Source organism: Parasteatoda tepidariorum, chromosome 11 (genome assembly GCF_982258835.1).
Source record: "Parasteatoda tepidariorum strain Cologne lab strain chromosome 11, Ptep-v5.0, whole genome shotgun sequence".
In the NCBI taxonomy this organism is placed as follows: Eukaryota; Metazoa; Arthropoda; class Arachnida; order Araneae; family Theridiidae; genus Parasteatoda; species Parasteatoda tepidariorum.
Window position 1 is genome coordinate 76,137,094 of NC_141765.1, and position 19,022 is coordinate 76,156,115.

At 29.4% G+C, this 19,022-nt stretch overlaps 1 protein-coding gene and 1 long non-coding RNA gene across 6 annotated transcripts in view; one reads left to right on the forward strand and one right to left on the reverse strand.

The window, feature by feature from the left end:
* The window catches only part of LOC107452153 (rho guanine nucleotide exchange factor 17), a 314,558-nt gene that overhangs the window by 46,265 nt on the left and 249,271 nt on the right, over positions 1 to 19,022 (reverse strand). The gene's annotated exons all lie outside the window — the stretch shown is intronic.
* On the forward strand, positions 3,338 to 11,700 carry LOC147801841 (uncharacterized). Its single transcript, XR_015430561.1, has 2 exons — positions 3,338 to 3,757; positions 10,487 to 11,700. It is a non-coding gene; the product is annotated as an uncharacterized LOC147801841 (long non-coding RNA).

The following is a 19,022-nucleotide window of genomic DNA, read 5'->3' on the forward strand; positions in this document are numbered from 1 at the left end:
CTGCATACTTGATGCTTGTCAAGGTTTCAATCAAATACCTATTTATTCATCATCTCTTTATTTAATCATCTTGAAAAGCAGCATTTACTACACAACATTTACTACTTGCCGTTTTGAACCCACACGTTTATTTTTTGAATTGTCTAATGGTCCAGCTGTTTTCCAACGATGCATGTCAAAGGCACTTGGTGACCTACTGTGTAAAGGCGTTACATGCTTTATTGACAATTTTTTCGGATCTGTGGATTTTAAGGATATAATTTTAAAACTTAGAGCAGTACTTCAAAAATTAAGTAATGCTGGAATAACGCTGAAGCTGCCCAAATGTGAATTTGCTATGCCTGATGTTGAATATTTGGGATTTATTGTTAGTTCAGAGGAATTAAACCAGGTCCAAGAAAAGTTGCTGCAAAATTCCCTGCTCTGCGATCAAAGCATGAATTTCGATGATTCTTAGATTTGACTAGTTTTTTTTCGCGTTTTATAGAAAGATACACTACCATCGCATCCCCACTTACTCGTTTGCTTAAAAATGGTCATGCATGTACATGGAATTCCGAGCATCAGACGGTGTTTGATTAGTTACGGACCATGTTAACGTCAGAGCCAATTTTGAAATTATTCGACCCTCGTGATGAAACTGAGCTTCATACAGGCGCAAGTTCTTCAGGATTAGGAGGAATGTTACTTCAATGGGATTCAAATAATGCACTACGTTTAGTTTATTGTGTAAACAGGCGCACTTCTCCCGATGAAGAAAATTACCACTCAAGCAAATTAGAACTGTTAGCTGTAGTGTGGGCACGTAGCCGTCTTCGACCATTCCTTCTTGGCATTACGTTTACTCTTGTGACAGACTGCAGTGCGATTATTTATTTAAAGAGTCAACGTAATATGAAGCTACAAATGGCTCGATGGATTGAGCAGCTAAATGAGTTTAATTATGAAGTCAAGCACAAATCTGGTTCTCAAATTGCTCATATTTATGCTCTTAGTTAAGCTCCAATAATGAATGAAGAAGTGGAGCAATTGTCTGAAATCGATAAATAAACAAGATGAAAACAAAGATGGAATCAGTTGTATTGTATATTAGTACAGAAGAAGATAAAGTAGCTTTGATTCAAGCTCAAGATGAGGAACTTCAAAATATCATCAAGTGTTTGAAAAATTGTAAGCGTCGGACAAAAACCAAGAACTTTGAAAACAAATAGCAACTCATAAATGATATACTTTATCGCCTAGAAATAATTAATGGGAAGTATATAAAATTATTTGTAATGCCGAAATCGATGAGAAAATATCTTGCTGTTCGATTTAATGAACTCTCTGATCATTTTGAGGTTGATAAAGTAGTCTCACTTATCAAGCAACATCTGATTGTATTTTCTTCGAATGAGAGAGTATATAAAGCAGCATATACAGCAATGTGTTAGTTGAGTCTTTACGAAAGTACCAGCAGGAAAAGTTCAGTATAAACTGAATCCAATGCCACCAGGCAAATGACCAGTTGATATAATTCATTTAGATTTTATAGGACCTTTGAATATTACTGTAAATCGTAACACAGAATTGTTGGTTTTCGTAAACAATTTAACGAGATTTGTTTGCCTTCGGCCCTGTTCTAGTTGTTCAACAAGATGCGTATTAAGGTGTCTTGAAAATTTTATTAATGATTTTGGAAGCCCCAACAGGATAATAACGGATCGTGGAACTTGTTTTACGTCTTCTAATTTTAAGTAATACTGTATGAAGCATGGAATAAAACATACTTTAATTTGTAGTCAAAGACCAGCAGCAAATGGGCAAGTAAAGCAAACAAACCGCATTTTAATACCTATGATTTCTCTCAAGCTCACAATCCGACACTCACAGAGATTGGGACAAATTGCTTCCAGAAATTCAGCGTTGCATTAACTGGACTCCAAGCAAATCGACAGGAAAAGCTCTTTTTGAATTATTGTACGAACTTAAATCTAATAAATTTGATAATTTTCCCAAGGAGATGCTTCCGACCTCTGATGAGTATACGTCTCCCGAATTGCTGCGCCAAGAAGCACGAGACACTATTTTGAAATCACAAGAAAAAATTAAATTATCTTTCGATAAAAAGACATTGCGATGTACATAAATCGGAGATGCACATAAATCGGAGATGCAGTCGTTGTGAAGAGACTTCCGGAGAAAACTGGATTGCGTACAAAAACGCAATCTCGCTATAGAGGCCCTCTTGGAGAAATGAAGGTCTTGCCATCCAACGTATATCAAGTCACAGATTTTAGAAAATCTGGACAAGGCCGCACAAGACGGGCTAATACTACAACTGCTCATGCATCTCAAATGAAATAATTTCATATTGTGAATGATGATGACGTATCACAAAATGATGACTCAATGTTTTACGAAGATGACGATGATAATGAACCCTTGATAATCACCGACTCGCTAGTTCTTAGATTTCTGAAGACACATTGGATGGGGTCAACCATTTATAGGATTGCCGAATGGAAGCAGCTAAATATTTTAAGGGCGAGCATAAGTATTAGAGTTTAATATGACTTGTTGCAACTCACTTCATAAGACCCTTTAAAGAAAAGTTAATACTCTTTCTACCGACATGTTTCGCTATGACAGCGTTAAAAGATTCCACCGCATTATTAGTAGAGTTATAAAGTAAGCTTCTGGCATGGTTTGTCAAATTCCCTATAATTTCCATGATTTTAAACAAAATCCCACTTTCTTCTAATTCTGAGATATGATTTTGATTTATATCATTTCTATCATTACAAAAGTATGAAGCACAGTATGTATGGTCTCCAAAAACGTGTTATGGAGCGTTTTTCATATCCTTTATAAGATCAGCTTGTGCATTTAGTTGATCTTTTTTATGCTCTGAAGCCTTTACAATAGCATTTCTTAATCTTAGAATTCTTTTGTCTACCAATTTTCAGGGGTGATTGTGAGCCCAAGTCAAAATTCCGGAAAATTTCTGGAGTTGAAAAAGAAAAGAAAAAAAAGTTTAAATTGAAAAAAATTTAAACAAGGTTTTTTCTCCTTTTTTCAATATTTCTTAGTTTACTTAAAATATATTTAAAATTTTACACATACCTATACCATTTATACATACCTATGATGACCTGGAGAAGCAATTAAAATTTACAAATATGTCTTTCTTTCTTGAGTTTATGATTATAACAACTATTTACTGATAAAAAATGAATAGGAATCATGAATATAAGCTTATAAAGTATCTCTCTGACTCTCCCTTACAAACAAATAAAATAAACTGTGTTTTTAAGTTCCACCTTTGAAAATTTGATTTCCGGAAACTTCTGTGATTAATGATTTTTTTAAATGTCTGAACCTTAGACCTTGGGAAACTTCCGGATCACAGTTAGCGAAAATTCCGGAAATCCGGAGCACAATCAGCCCTGAATTTGCGAACTGCAGCATGTCCTACTTTTGTATTTCTTGCTACCTCTCTCAATTTGTTGCAGAAATTTTTTAAGAGGTGGTTCCGACACTCAATTTTTTTCAGTGTCGAAGGTGCTGAATGGGTTAGCTTCCAAAACTTTTTTTTACACATTACTGTCACCGTCTCCAATCATGGCTACATATATTACACCATATAATGGCATGCTTTGAAGAAAACCTTGAACAATAATGTCTGCTACCATTAAAGTAGAGCTGCCTTCCCAATTTTTATAACATTTGTGATGAGGCAGGCACTTCAACCTCTTTCCTTTGGGAAACTTTGCAGGTAAGACAATATTTATTTCGAACTTGTAGGTGTAGCACTTTTTTAGTTTGATAACCAACTATGGCAGCCTACAAGAAAAATCAGAATATTAGCTTTCTTTTTTTATTTAAAAAAATCTTATGTTCAAATATTTGTTCCTATTTCTTACTAATGTTAACTGCTAATAATTCATTTTAATTGATAATATGTAAGTTTATGCGAACAAAAATATAATTCGAACTCTTAATAATGAAATATAAATTATAAACAAATATTAATAAAATATAAATCGAATACTGTATACTTATGGTCGGAATTATAAATGATTTTATATATTCTGCTGGTTTATCATGACCTAAACTTGTTAAATTAAATTTAAAACGAAAAAAAAAAACGGTAATATTTTTCATAATTAAAAAATAAGCATGTTTTTCAAATATTAAGGTCCTTTCAAATATAAATGTTGAGTAATGAATTTGAAAAAGTGAAGAGGCAAATAAAAATTTTCAAACATAGTAAAAGTTTATTTCTTAAGAATAACTGTTAGTTATCAAATATTATGCATTATTTTGCTTCGTTAGAAATAATTAGTCAGATCAAGTCAGTAAGTCAGAATAAATAAGCCAAAGTCAGATCAAGATTTTAAAATGCAAAAAAGTTTAAGGGAGAGACTTTGAGAGAATATGACTGTGATAAACTTAAAAATGAAATGATAAGACTTGAATATTGTGAAAACGTAAAGGAACAGTTGAAATTAAAGAATTGTAACAATACTGTGATGTAACAATACTGTGACAATGTAACAATACTGTGAAAAATAAATGGAAATGTATAAAAGACAGTATCTGTAACGCTGCCAATGCTGTGATTGGTAAAGTAACTAAGAAACAGGTTAAGGATTGGCATGATATTGATTGTGCCATCGCTAATGATAAAAAGAATGTTGCATTTAAACATATGATACAAGCACACACTAGAAATAGTGCAGAGGAGTACCATAGTTGCAGAAAAGAGGTGAAGAAACTCTTTAGACAAAAAAAGGGCCTTTGATGAAGAATTGTTTAAAGATGTTGAACATTTGAAATCCATTAATGAATGCAGAGCATTCTATCGGAAAATTAACCACAGTCGATTGGACTTTAAACAGACCTCTAGTCTATGCAAAAACAAATTTGGTGAGATTATTACTGATAAACAAGACATTTTAAAACGATGGCATGAACATTTTGAAGAACTTCTTAAGGAAAATTATGAAGATGTTGAAATAGTTGCACCTGAATTCATATATGACACAGAAGTTGAGGCCCCAACTATTGAGGAGATCAGGGCTGCAATTAAAAACTTAAAGAATACGAAGGCTTCGAGACATGATCTTATTTCAGCAGAACTACTAAAAAATCGTGAGCCTACATTATTGATAAATTTATTTGAACTTATTAGAGACATTTGACATTCTGAAATTATGCCAACGGATTGGAATATCAGCATTTTGTGCCCAATTCACAAGAAAGGAGATCCTATGAACTGTGCCAATTATCGTGGCATTAGTCTTCTTTGTATAACCTGTAAAATTCTATCTAGAATTTTATATCTGAGACTGTTACCGTTTATTGACTCACAAATAGGAAAATATCAATGTGGATTCCGTGCTGGAAAATCAACTAAAGATCAGATATTTTGTCTCCGTCAGATTTTTAGAGAAATCAATGAAATTTAACATTGAAACACATAATCTTTTTATTGATTTCAAGGCTGCTTGCAATGAATACTTTTAAAATACCTTCAAAACTCATTACATTGACGAGATTTATATTGAAAGATACAAAGTGTAGGATTAAGTTTCTGGGGTCTCTGTCAGAAAATCTTGACACGTTTACAGGTGTTCGACAGGGAGATTCTCTCTCTTGTCTTTTTTTTAATATTGCACTTGAGAGAGTTATTTGTGATTCCAACATCAATACCAGTGGTCACATTTTTAATAGATCAGTACAACTATTTGCATATGCTGATGATGTCGATATAATTGTTCGCTCCTTTCCTGCCCTGAAAGAAGCATTTCTTGCCCTTGCGGTAACTGCAAGGCAAATGGGCTTAGTCATAAATGTAGAGAAAACAAAATATATGTTATTCTCAAGAGACAGACTCCCAGACCCCTATCTTGAAATAAATTCTTATAGATTTGAAACAGTAAGGAGTTTTACTTATTTAGGATCAATTATTACGATTGACAACAGCTGAAATAAAAAACCGACTCTATCTGGCAAATAGGGCTGTCTATGGATTTATTAAATCTAGGTTTCTTTCTAGAAAAACAAAGCTCTTAATCTACAAAACTCTTGTCCGGCAGTCTTGACATACGCTTCTGAAGCTTGGACAGTGACAAAAGAGGAGGAAAATTGTATCGCAACATTTGAGAGAAAGATTTTGCGGAGTATACTTGGAGGTGTAAATGAAAACAATAACTGGAGAAGGAGATTTAACTTTGAACTGTACAAGATTTATAAACAACATGATATTATTAAATACATAAAAATAAATAGAATGAATTGAATGCCCCACGTGACTCGAATGAGTGATGACAATACAATAAAAAAGATATTGCTTTTTAGACCCACTGGAACAAGAAAACGGGGAAGGCCGCGGTTGAGATGGGCTGACTCAGGGGAGTCTGATTTTCTCACTATTAATGAAAAGAATTGGAGATCTAAGGTAAATCGGAAGTCGTCATGGAGAAATCTTCAGAGGAAGGCATTGGCTCACATTGGGCCGTCTGGCCAACTATGATGATGATGATGAGAAATAATAAATTAAAGAAAAGGATTTTAAATTTATTTGATTGATAGATAATTGTTTTTATTTATCCCAAAGACAAATTGTGGCCTTCAACTCGTTATACATACATACTTGGCCAAAGGATATGTGAGAAGGCCTTTTCATTTCCCTTCTAACCATCAGTAAGAGTTCGGGCCGAAATATAGAGCACCTCCAAAACCCGTTCCACTGTCTCCCCTACATTTTTGGTAGGGGTTTGTGTACTTCCTGGGGTGTTAAATAACCCGAAACTAATCGACTAACCACTGTCACAAAAGGGGGATTGCAACCTGCGAGGGTCAACTAGCTTTCAAAAGATATCAGAAGAAACTCACTCTACATCTTATATTATGCTTTTTCTCGTTCTAAGAAAAACTCAAAAAATATTTTTTTTTAAACACTAAAACGACTTTATTTATTTTCAAAATGGTTTTATCATTTTATTTAACATGCACTTTTTCTAATTATATCTTGAATTGTTTATTATTTTGATTTGATTATTTAGAGAACTAATAATAACCACAGTATTTAAATTTATAAAATTTTACTATTTAGTCATATGAAAGCAATTCATATAAAGTAACTACATTAAAAATAAATTTATATTTTCTCTATAAATCAAATAAAGTTTGTTAGTTTTTTTAAAGATTGATTTGCTAATTTGTGAAACTTTTTATGTTATGAAACTTTTTCACCTTGAGATCAAGATTTTATTTTTTTATTACTTATTTAATTTTTTTCTTTCAATTACAATTCAAATATGAATATTTTTCACAACCTTTTTTTAATTTTAATTAATTTTTTTCAATTCTTTTAACGATTGTTACATCGTTTTGAAACTAATTAAATTTTTCCACTTTAAAAAACTATGTTGACATTTAATACATTGTTTACACAAATATTGTTGCTTACTGTGCAAATTTGATTTAGACTTAAATATTTGAATTTTGCAATTTGAATTAACTAAATTAACCTTCACTAGAAACTCACTTCATTTTAATTATTACTCTTGCTAACTACATTTATTATTGTATAAATAACACCGAACTGGAATTATGATTCGATCTTAAAAAATAAACACCGGGGATATTTGTCATTTGTCACAAATTGAAACATCAAAATTAAAAATTATTCAATTTAAAGATCACAAAATTTTAAGTCATATTAAGACAGATCCAGTTTCCAATTATATCACTTAACTTATTCTAATAACTTAGCTCGGATACATTAAAAACTTCACCCACAAACTCATATTCATAATTTCTACTTAATTGTAGTAACTTTAAAAACTTATCACAAAGATATTATTTAACAATAATGCAAAAAAAATCCTTATTGATCTAAAGCAGTTATTTAGTATACATTTATTAAACTGCATATTTTGAGAGCACAGTTTTATATGAAGTTTATTTTAAAGGAATAAAGGAAAATATAACTTATTTATTAAAAAGCGAATATATTTCATTTATCAGCTTTTGGTTGTTAAACGGTACTTATATTTTATCAAATAATTTTTATCAAGTAATATCTTGCGATTACTTCATATAATAAAGGAACTTCATTTTTAGTTTTAAGCCTTTAACTTAAAATTATTATAACCATAATAATAATAACGAAAAATAATGGTAAAAGTGGGTATCAATTGTTAAACGGTACTTATATTTTATCAAATAATTTTTATCAAGTAATATCTTGTGATTATTTCATATAATAAAGGAACTTCATTTTTAATTTTAAGCCTTTAACTTAAAATTATTATAACCATAATAATAATAACGAAAAATAATGGTAAAAGTGGGTAATAAACACATTTTATTTGTAAATGCCGTAAATAAAAGGACAAATAAATAACTTACAAAAGTATAACTTATTTCTAAGAAGTTCCTTAAAAACTATCTTTAATAAGCTGTATAATTTTCTGAACGTAGAAGTAAAATTATAACAAAATTGATGTTAACTCTTTCATTTCAGTTTTGAGGGTTCATAAAAAATACCATCATTTCTGTTGTAATACTAAATTATAACATTTTCGACTAATAAGCTGAAGTGACAGTTTAAATTTATTTTTCTAATAGATCATTTCGATGGATCAATTAAAAACAACAAAATAAAACAATTCTATGTTACATTTTAATATATAGATTTGTGAAGCTGCTTACTGTAATTAATATAATATAAATATAAATATTTATCTTATTAATATAAATATTTATCAAAATAATCTAAATTAATTTATAAAAAAGTATGATACCGAAATTTTTGAAAGAAAATGCATTTATTGATTTTCATTAAAACTTACAACATAACAACAGATTGAAACAAGTTTACTTTACAAAATTTTATCAAATACAAAAATACAGAAAATTATGGTTATCTAGGAGATATATTCATATAGATGGTATGCTGGCTAACCCTGGGAGGTTTTCGTGTTTTTCCTCTTTATGTAATGCTAATGCGGGTTAGTTTTCTTATATTTTAATTAACTATAACTACAATGATTAAAGTTTGCAGTGCAGAAATTTCTACTCAGAACACTCTTCTCCAAGAATGGCACAGGAGGGTCAGGGAAGAGAAATTAAAATAACACATTGATTACATATTTTGTTCTAGCGAAAAATTGTGAATAAAAATTACATTACACATTTTTAATATGAATTCAAAAAATTTCTCGTTATTAAATAGGTACATAAGATATTGCATAACTACAACTCTTAATATATATTTTTAGAATATTGCGAAAAAAAGTTTTAAAAAGTGTATTAATTAGGAATTACAGATTAATGTTAAAGTAATAAAAAAAGACTAATAGTTTCAAAATCTAGTGAATCAACTAAGGAATCAGGTTTGAAAATATCAAAACCAGTTTGACTATCTGAAGTAACAAAGAGAAGCTTAACTCTAAGAATTACAACTTAATTTTATTTTTAATTTATGGTGGGTCATTCTCACAAAAAGGTGATTTTTTAAGTCCCTTAGTAATAAATATTAGGAAATGCAGCAGATTTCTTAATATTTTTCTTCATCATTTTTTGTGAAGTTCTAACTAACAAATCATATGCATTTCTGCTAAATGTATTTAATATTTCATTCTTATTTTTTAATAAACATAACTTCAAAATCCCTTCCGTGGACGTCCCTACGTCTGTGACACAAAATAATTTTTAATGGCTGTTAAACAATCTAAATGTTATTTTAATGATTTTTGTAGTTTTACTTAGTTAAATGTTTATAGTAACTTTTTATTTAATATTTTTTTTAAAAAATTTATTTTTATAAAATAAATGACTAGTAAACTTTGTCCATCAAAAATGAAATCTCCCTCCATGGACATTTAACATAGTTCGGTAAATATGCAATAAAGGGCAGCATATGCGAAATCCCTATAAGACAGCTTCGGGGAAAGGTAACCATTCCATTTTCTATTGTTAACTATCAGTTGTTTTTGTTCTCTTTGGTGTCAATTTTGAATAGTTGTGTTCAACTGGGGTTTGGCAAAGTTCTCACCGTATACTCCATGGACATCATAAAGAAGGTAAGAGAAAATTGTTTTATTTTTGATAGATGAATTTTAGATTGCAAAAATAGCATATTTAATAAAAAGAACTGCCCCATTTTTGTAACTTTAAAATTAAAAATCAGTAAAATTCAAGAACTAGTTTTTGTCTCCTCCGTGGACATGACAATTCCACGAATTCCACGGAGGAGAAGACACAGTCAATGGAAGAGACAATGTGTTAGATAACCATAATACAATTTTAATAATTAAAAAACTATTTTCTTTTATATGATATTTTTTAAAATGGAACAAATGTGTTAATTTGTTTGTATTTTTAAAGAAAATCAAGTAAGTTTAACTTTTTCTTATCGGAGAAGTAAATATTGACAATTTTTCTAAATAATTTCTGTGATGTTTAACATTTTTTTCTCTTCAAATTTTAGGAAAAAAATGGCAAAACCAAGATGTAAAAAAAGAAAGCAATCAAATGTTGCAAAAGAGAAGACAGAAATTAAATGAAAACCCTATATTGTTTGAAGAAAGTAAGAAAAAAAAAGAGCAAGAAACTTTAAAATCTGTATCAGAAAAAGATTTAACAGAAAAATCGTGATTAAATGTACTTAAATTTTTAGAAATTGATAGAGTGCCCAGGGAAAAAAGAAACAATAGCAAGAAGAAAGGAGAAAAAACAAAAACGTCATTTGGATGACAGTATGTTTAACTTGCATAAAATGTTCATAAAAGAGAACCCTCAACACTCAACTTTCATGTGGAGTCTGAATTTTTATTTCAATAGTCTTTACATTTTAATTTATTAATATTCAGTAAGAGTTACTTAAAAAATTGTACACTTAGGTAAAAAATGAATGTTTCCTTTCATAGCAGCATGCTTAATCGGAAGTAGCTCTATCTCTAATAATGAAATATTTTATTATTTACTTATTAATGTTAAACTCATATCAGTAGTACCCAATAATTAATGAATTAATCTTCATTGACATTTTATATTTTATAACATAAAATGTCTCCTCCGTTGACTATTACCTCTCCTCCGTGGACAGAATTTAAAATATTTTAAATCTTGTAAAAAATAAAATAGAAAACTTGACCATTATTATAAGGACATATAACAAAAATGAATAAAGGCATTTATGTGATTTTTATCACTTTTTCAATTACTTTAATTTTAGAAAATTTTTTAGTCTATTTATACCTTTTCAGTGAGAATGACCCTGGTGATGAAATTTCGTGGTGATTATAATAATCACATTTCTCATTCTTTCTATTTCATCTGGCAATCAAACTGTTTTCAATATTTTCAGTGTTGCGTTCCTAAGCAGCGATTCATTATACTTTGATACCGTTTGTATTTTTCTCTCGTGAATATTAATTATGTCCACTAATGTTCTTTTACTTCCTTTTTTTTAAAGAATTTTACAATACATGCGTATACTTTCATATTCTTCTTCATTTCCTGATTTAAATAAAAATTTGTTCATGTTTGGATGATGTCTGGTCTTGTGTACTAGCTATTTTTTTCCCTTACCGTGGAAAAACAAACTATCCCAGCTATTGTTGTAATTAAAACTATTTATGGAATGGAAAAATTGCAACCTTTTAAATTTTTTGAATGTAAATGTTTTTTTAAACCTACAAATGAGTGCACGATATACTTTTTTTTAAAGAAAAAAGGAAAACTGCAGTGTTGTCATTAATATATTTATATATTATAGTATATTGGAAGATCTTTACGTCATTGTCTTGATTTTAACTTCTCTCACTTTATTCAGAAGATCTTTTTTAATTCTGAAATATCTTTAAAAAACAAGGCAAAAAGTTTAGAAAAGGGGAATAATGTATTTAAAAAATAAAATTCTCTCTCAAAATGAATAAAAGCAAGAAAATTATTACTACTAAGTACATAAAATGTATATAGAATGAACGAATTATCAGCGAATATAATTTCCATAATAAATTACAAACTTATAAATAAAAAGTAAGCTATCGGTTTTTAAAACTCTCCCCATATCAGTTCTTCAAAAGGACAGAGAGAGAAAAAGATTTTCAAAAAGAGTTGAACAGAGTTAAAGTATTTGGGAGGGCGGGAGCAAGACCACCTATGGAGAAGATTACACTGCTATCTTTTCTTGGAGAATGAACTTGGGGGTGGAAGTTGCCTTCCTCGCTTACTCAAAGGTAGAAAGTGACTTGAGTTTCAAAGGCAGTATTACAAAAAGTAATAAAGATTTTAAAAAAATTGACCTACATTTTCGTGGATAGGAAAGATTGAAAAAATTATTAGTATTTTTTTTAATTGATCACTCCGATTCTTAAACAAGAAAAATTGATTCAAAGTATTACAAGCCCGCCATAGACTTTACATGTTAAAAGCAGAATTGAGGAGTCTGCTTGGTTCAGCACTTTTCTCCCGGCAACCACGATTGAGGAAGCGACTTTCTGATCATATGAGCTTGCCCCGTGCTTTTTGTTCGCTAAGCATACATACATATGTTTGTATGTTTACATATATATGTATCAAAAATCTTGTTATTAAACAAAAAATAGTGATAAGAGATAATTATGTTTGTCACAAAAATATTTTTGTAAATATGTCTGAAATATCTTAGTTCGGATGTATAAAAATAATTTTATTTGTATTAATTTTGAGTAGGACTAAAAAATTTTTTTGCTCAGAGTTGCAAAAATGGATAAAAAAAACTTATAACAACATATTTCAAAAGGAGCAAATGTCTCCTCATGTACTTAATTAAAGAAATTAAAATAACTAAAAATTATCTCTGGTTAATTTTTTAAGAATAAGTTTGAATAATCCAAACATATAAACAAGTAACAATTATGATACGATTAAAGAATTTTTTAATAAACATTTTAAAATGCCATGCTGTCAATCAAATTGATACTAAATAAATAAAAAATAGTGTATATTGATAGATTACTTAAGTATTGTAGAAACAAAAATATCTCTTATCTATTATATTTTTATACAATTTATGAAATAAAAAATTATTGCAGACTTACTGCGTAAGAAAGTGAAGAATAATTTGTTCTTCAGGATCTTTCGTCCCAAGTTCCATCTGCAATGACGGTTAGTAAAGGTACTCCTTCTGCATCCACATCACCTTTTTCAAGACCTAATTGTTTTTCCTCTTCAACGGCTCTCTTCATCTCCACTTGAGCGTATTTGTCCCATGCCTTTGCTACCTTACTATGTTCTTTATCATAAGTTTTAGAAGACATAGGAGGAATATTTAAAAAAACTTATGAATTCCTCGAGGATAGAAAAACTGATTCCTATTGTGTCAATTACAGCAGCTGTATTAATACTGACTGATGTGGCGTCTGAATCCTCACTCCAAATTGACTTTTCTAAATTGCACACAGCACATTTCAATTTGAAATAACTTTTTAACCTTTTTCTTGCCTCAGAAACAACTTTCATGTGCGGGAGGTTGCAACTTGGTGGTGTGTGGGCATTGAGAAGTTGCATTTGCAGCACAAAAAAGCTAATACCCACGATTCTCCATCCACTAAGCTCAAAATCCGAATAATTTTCTACTGGAGATTCGATGAAGGAAGTGTCTTCCACCTCCTTCCTGCAATTAGGAAAAATATTCATTAAGAAATAATGATAGTAAAAAAAATTCAAAAATACAATTTTTAAAGAAATTTTAATACTTAAATGTCATTATAGAGATATTAAATTTAATGTATTAAAACAAGGACTGTGGAGTAGGAGTCGCAGATACTTTTTCAGATCTCGGAGTTGAAGACAATGATATTATTTTGCACAAAATACCTTTAATTAAAATCGTAAATAAAAAAATAGAAATGCAAAATTTTATGTCAACATTTACTTAGAAATAATATTAATACTTTCCTAGCATAAAAATTTTATATTGGATGATTACTTAAATCATACATTTTTCCTGGCCTAAAAATTTAATATTGGATGATTACTTAAATCTAAGGTTGGCAAGTTTCTGTCGAGAGGGTTAAAATCACTGGTAGAAACCGGTTAAAACTGGCATGACAGAAATTCAGAAAATGACATAAAAATAAGTACTAAGATTGACATACAATGAATAATTCATAGAAAAAACAATTAAATGTTAAACAAAGTACAATTTATTTACAAAATTATCAACATTCAAAATCAAATATTACATTGTTTGCACTCTGCAGTAATCTATAACAAAAGACAAGTTTTGATGCAGTTTCTAAACCTAAACAATTTCTCAATTTGCTATGCACGAACGAGAAATTTGAGAAGATTCTCTCAAGTCCAGCAGAACTAGCAGGCATTGCCATCAAGGAACAAGCAAGATTTGTGAGACTTTCATCTATTGCATATTTTTTAAAACTGAACCACCATGCAGCAGCTGGGGTAGTTGTCAAAACTTGACTAGAAAAAACACTAACGTAAGATGGTGCACAGCTTGCAACACGAACAAACAGTAATAAACAAATGGAAAGGGGTCAAATCAAGACGGCCAAAAAAGCGAGTTATTCAAAGTCTAGCAACCATGTCACCTTTTTTAACAATATATCGCTAAATAACTAGAACAAATTCTCACTTCAAACTCACCAGAATTACATAATAACATTAATATCTTATGAAATACGACAGATTTGAGCTCAGAAATTATTTGATTTATTTCCTTTATTGAAAACAAAATTATCCGTTTGAAAATATCGCCTCACAGAATAACATGTAATAAGCAGCTGCAAACTTTCTAACCGGAACTAAAGCAGGCATACAGCTCGAGATTGTTATTGTTTACATTTCTACTGAAAACACCATCCATTCAGTTAGGTTAAGAGTTAAATAATAATAATTACTGAATTTCATAGTTTAATATAATAAACTAAAATCTAGTATTTATACTTATTATTACATTACTTTATTCCTTATTTTATATAAATATTTGATATACTGCACTCTTTATATTTAATATAAACAAAATAATATATATTTACAAACAATGAATTAAAAAGTTTGTTACAGTTACATGGAGTTACATTTTTCAGTTTACTTAAACAAAATGTCATTAAGCAATTACAAGAACTATAGATGTTTTTTTAGTTCCTGCCAGTTTTTGCCAGTTTTTACCGGTTACAACCAGTTCTGTCACTGGCGTGGCAAAAACCAGTTTCTGCCGGCAAAAGGCCAACCCTGCTTAAATCATACAATTTTGCTAGCCTAAAAATTTTATTTACAGTAATTTCCGGTAAATAGGCCGCACCCGCAAAAAACATCGTTAAAAATTTCAATTTTCATCTTATAAGCCGCACCGTCGTAAAGGCCGCACTTTCGTTTTTTCGATCGATCATCGATTTTTATCAAATATCACATGTGTGAAAATACACATAAAAAATAATAATCTTTAAAACATAAACTCTATACTTAGAAAAAAGTTATTGATAAATATTTTTTTATGTATACTCATTACATTATCATCCTCATTTTTATGTATACTTATCATGAAAAGAAAGAATTGAGAATGATCCTAAGTTAAGGATGTGTATGCGATAAAAAATAAACTAATCACAAAATAAGTCAGCATTTATTTATTTATACTTTTCAAATATTTTTGAGCATATATCTATTCAAAACCATCGAAATCTGATTCGTCACTGCTGGATATCCAGCACTTAATCTGATCCTTTTTTCTTTTTTTTTTTCTTAGAAGAAATTTTTATCAACAAGAGAAAAAAAAATCTGTATAATTCTCTTTTTATTTGAATTTCATTCTGATGAAGTAAGTAACTTTATTTTATCTTTTAAAATTAAACAAAAAAAAAAAGATGAAAACAAATCTGAGTCAAAGGAAACATCTGTTTCTAAAAGCAGTTTAAAATAAAGTGAAAGGGAAAAGTAAAAACATCTGCATTTCCAGTGAACAAAATAAAGAAATGCAAGTTGGAAGAAACTGATAAATCAATCTTGACAGCTGTGCAAGTGCTCTACTCATTTGCCCCCATTTTTCCCCCCTTCAGTTTGATCATAAATTAGCCACACCCTTTTGAAATTGAAACTACCAAGTGGGATACAAAATGAATTCTATCCCTTTTGAGGCTTCTTTTTATTCGACGTAAATCAATCTCTTTTGTTTTTTATTAGATATTAATTGCTATTTTTTTTTTATTATTTGATAGCTAGTTTTTATTTTTAAATCATATTTAGTTGTTAGCATGTTTTTTAATCATTATTAGTTGTTAGCTTACAAAAAATACATATTGTTATTTCTATAATATAGATAATTGTTTTAATTAATGAAATTTCTTAAGATGGGACATTTTTAAATTCACCCCATCATAATCTACGATCAAAACTGAACTAAATTTATTGTAATTAATTAATTTTCGGAAATTAACAGTATAATTTAATTATCGTAATATATGGGCGCCAAATTGGAATTTCCGAAAGCGATCCGAAATTCGGCAAATTAATTTAAAAAAATAAGAAAGGAAAACGTTACCAGAGTAAACACTACGAATTAGGTTCATTATTTTGGAAAATTTTCGCTAAACATCTGACTTTGAATAAATCCACCATGATAAAAAAATTCTCACTTGTGGGATGGGATAAAAAAATTCTACATATAGGCCGCATCGGCGTACAGGCCGCGCATCGTGACAGCCCAACTTTTAAACACGTATAGGCCGCATCCTATTTACCGGAAATTACTGTACAGCAAGTTAGACTCGTGTTCATAAAGTCAGGAGTCGGAGTCGAATATCTATAATCAATTCCGCAGCCCTTATTTAAATAATGCAAAAAAAAGTTACAAATATATATTACATGTGTGACATTTATTGTATAGTTTTAAATTAGTGATAGTTAAAGCAATAAAAAATATGAGTACAGACTGCCTTCCACATGAAATTTGCATGATTAAATCATTAACTTTAAAATAAAATATTTTTCTAAAATTAGATATTTATTATATTTATTAGAGCATTTCTTTTATCTTTATAATTATGTTTTTAACATTGGAAAATAATCACAATTAACTATGTAATAATAAGTTTAAATAAACAAACTGTTTGTGAAGGTATAAGACATGCTCTAAGCACACATTTTATTTAAATTAAATTATTGCCATTTTTTGACGAAACTAATTTAAATATGAAAAATAGCATGATATTTATACAACTTTAATAAGAGGTACATAAAACTAAACTGGAAGTATTTCAAAAAATCTCTTGCATAAATTATAAATAAAATAAAATAGTTACCTTTTTTCTCTCCATTCCATAAGATTGGTTCCTCTCTTTTTCGTTCGCTTACTGGACAAATGCAACCTTTTTCTAATTTTACATTTTCCTATATTAGCAATCTCAGATAATCTATAACAAACTTTCCTTGGCAAAATCTAAACATGAAAGACAAACAGAAATACACGCGGATTCACGCAAGAAAAAGGTGAAATCACAGTGAAAGCTGGCTTCAACCTCACTGTGAGTAATCCTGTTGGGAGAAATTTTCACTGTGGGTAATCCTGTTGAAAAGGGTTTCAGAAGGGGAAGGAAATTTGGAGTCTGTTGATTAGAATCATTGAAACTAATTTACGATTTATGTAATATGTATAAAACCTAGAATTAAAATATTAATCTTAAGTTAAAGAGAATTTCTTAAGCTTTTAATCTATCTTAAAATGTTTCCAAAAATGCTAAAAATAAACTTGCAATTAAAGCTTATCTCCTAAATTTGAGTCTTTTAAAGAACATGTTTGTTTTAAAAATACTTAAAATCTTTCAACTAAAAATTTTGTAAGGAAGCTTAATAGTAGACATTTCAAAGCATACAATGAAGCAAAAAAATTCCAAAATAATAATTAGAGACTAAATAAAAAGTAGTCTAAGAATCATATATTTCTCCATAGGTTAACATAGGGAACGAGGAAAGTAGAATCTCACTCCAAGACACCCTTATTGATAGATAGATATAAGATGTTTGTTATCAAGAACATGGAACATAAATTTCTACACAGTGTTGGAATCTTGGGGATAAATGTAATTTTTCCATGACAAAAATATTTCCACCCCAGTCACTCAATCAGTCAGTCAAGCTCATCTTGATGGCCTGGAATCTTGTTTCATTGATATAAATAATGATTCCCTGATTAATGACATTAGTTCCTCACGACCTCTCCATAGCCTGTGGAAATACATTTTACCCTGATTTGACCCTCTCATCAGCCACATAAGTTATGCACAAGGCCGGATTAAGCGTACGCGGGGCCCTAGGCCATTCAAATTTTTGGGGCCCTTAGATTAAATTTTTTCTTGTATATTTTTTATTTATTCAAATATAAAAGTATTTATGCATCTTTTCATTTAAGAAAGCATATTTAAAATAAAAATAAATAATAATAAATTAAATTTTACTTTTATTTGTTAAATTAGAACTAAAAAATAATCATAACATTTTGAAAAAATTTAAAATTTATTAACACTTTACAAAAATCATAGTTTTTCTTAATTTTTTTAAATTTATTTTCAAAAAATCCATTTTAAGGAGGCCCCTAATAATTGGGGGCCCTAGGCCATGACCTAGTCTGGCCTAATGGGTAATCCAGCACTGGTTATACAAATTTGAAACATTTTGTATAATTCTATATTCTGTTCTTTAAAAATTTTAAGTAACCTTTTTATAGTATATATTATTAGAAATTGCAAAAAAATACATAATTGATTCAAACAAAAATTTGAGATATTAATTCACAATACAATTGAAAGTTGCATTATATAAAAAATTTTACATCCATAATGCAATGAAGTGGGAAAATAATTTACTTATAAAACATATTTCAAATATGTATTATTTTTTTTATGTGAGTCTTATTACCTGCCCGTGAGTCTTATTACCTACGGTTTCAAATGATACTTTTAAAATACAGCACCTTGCACCTATCAATTGCTAAAATACTTGTACTAGAGTTCTACTGCACTTAA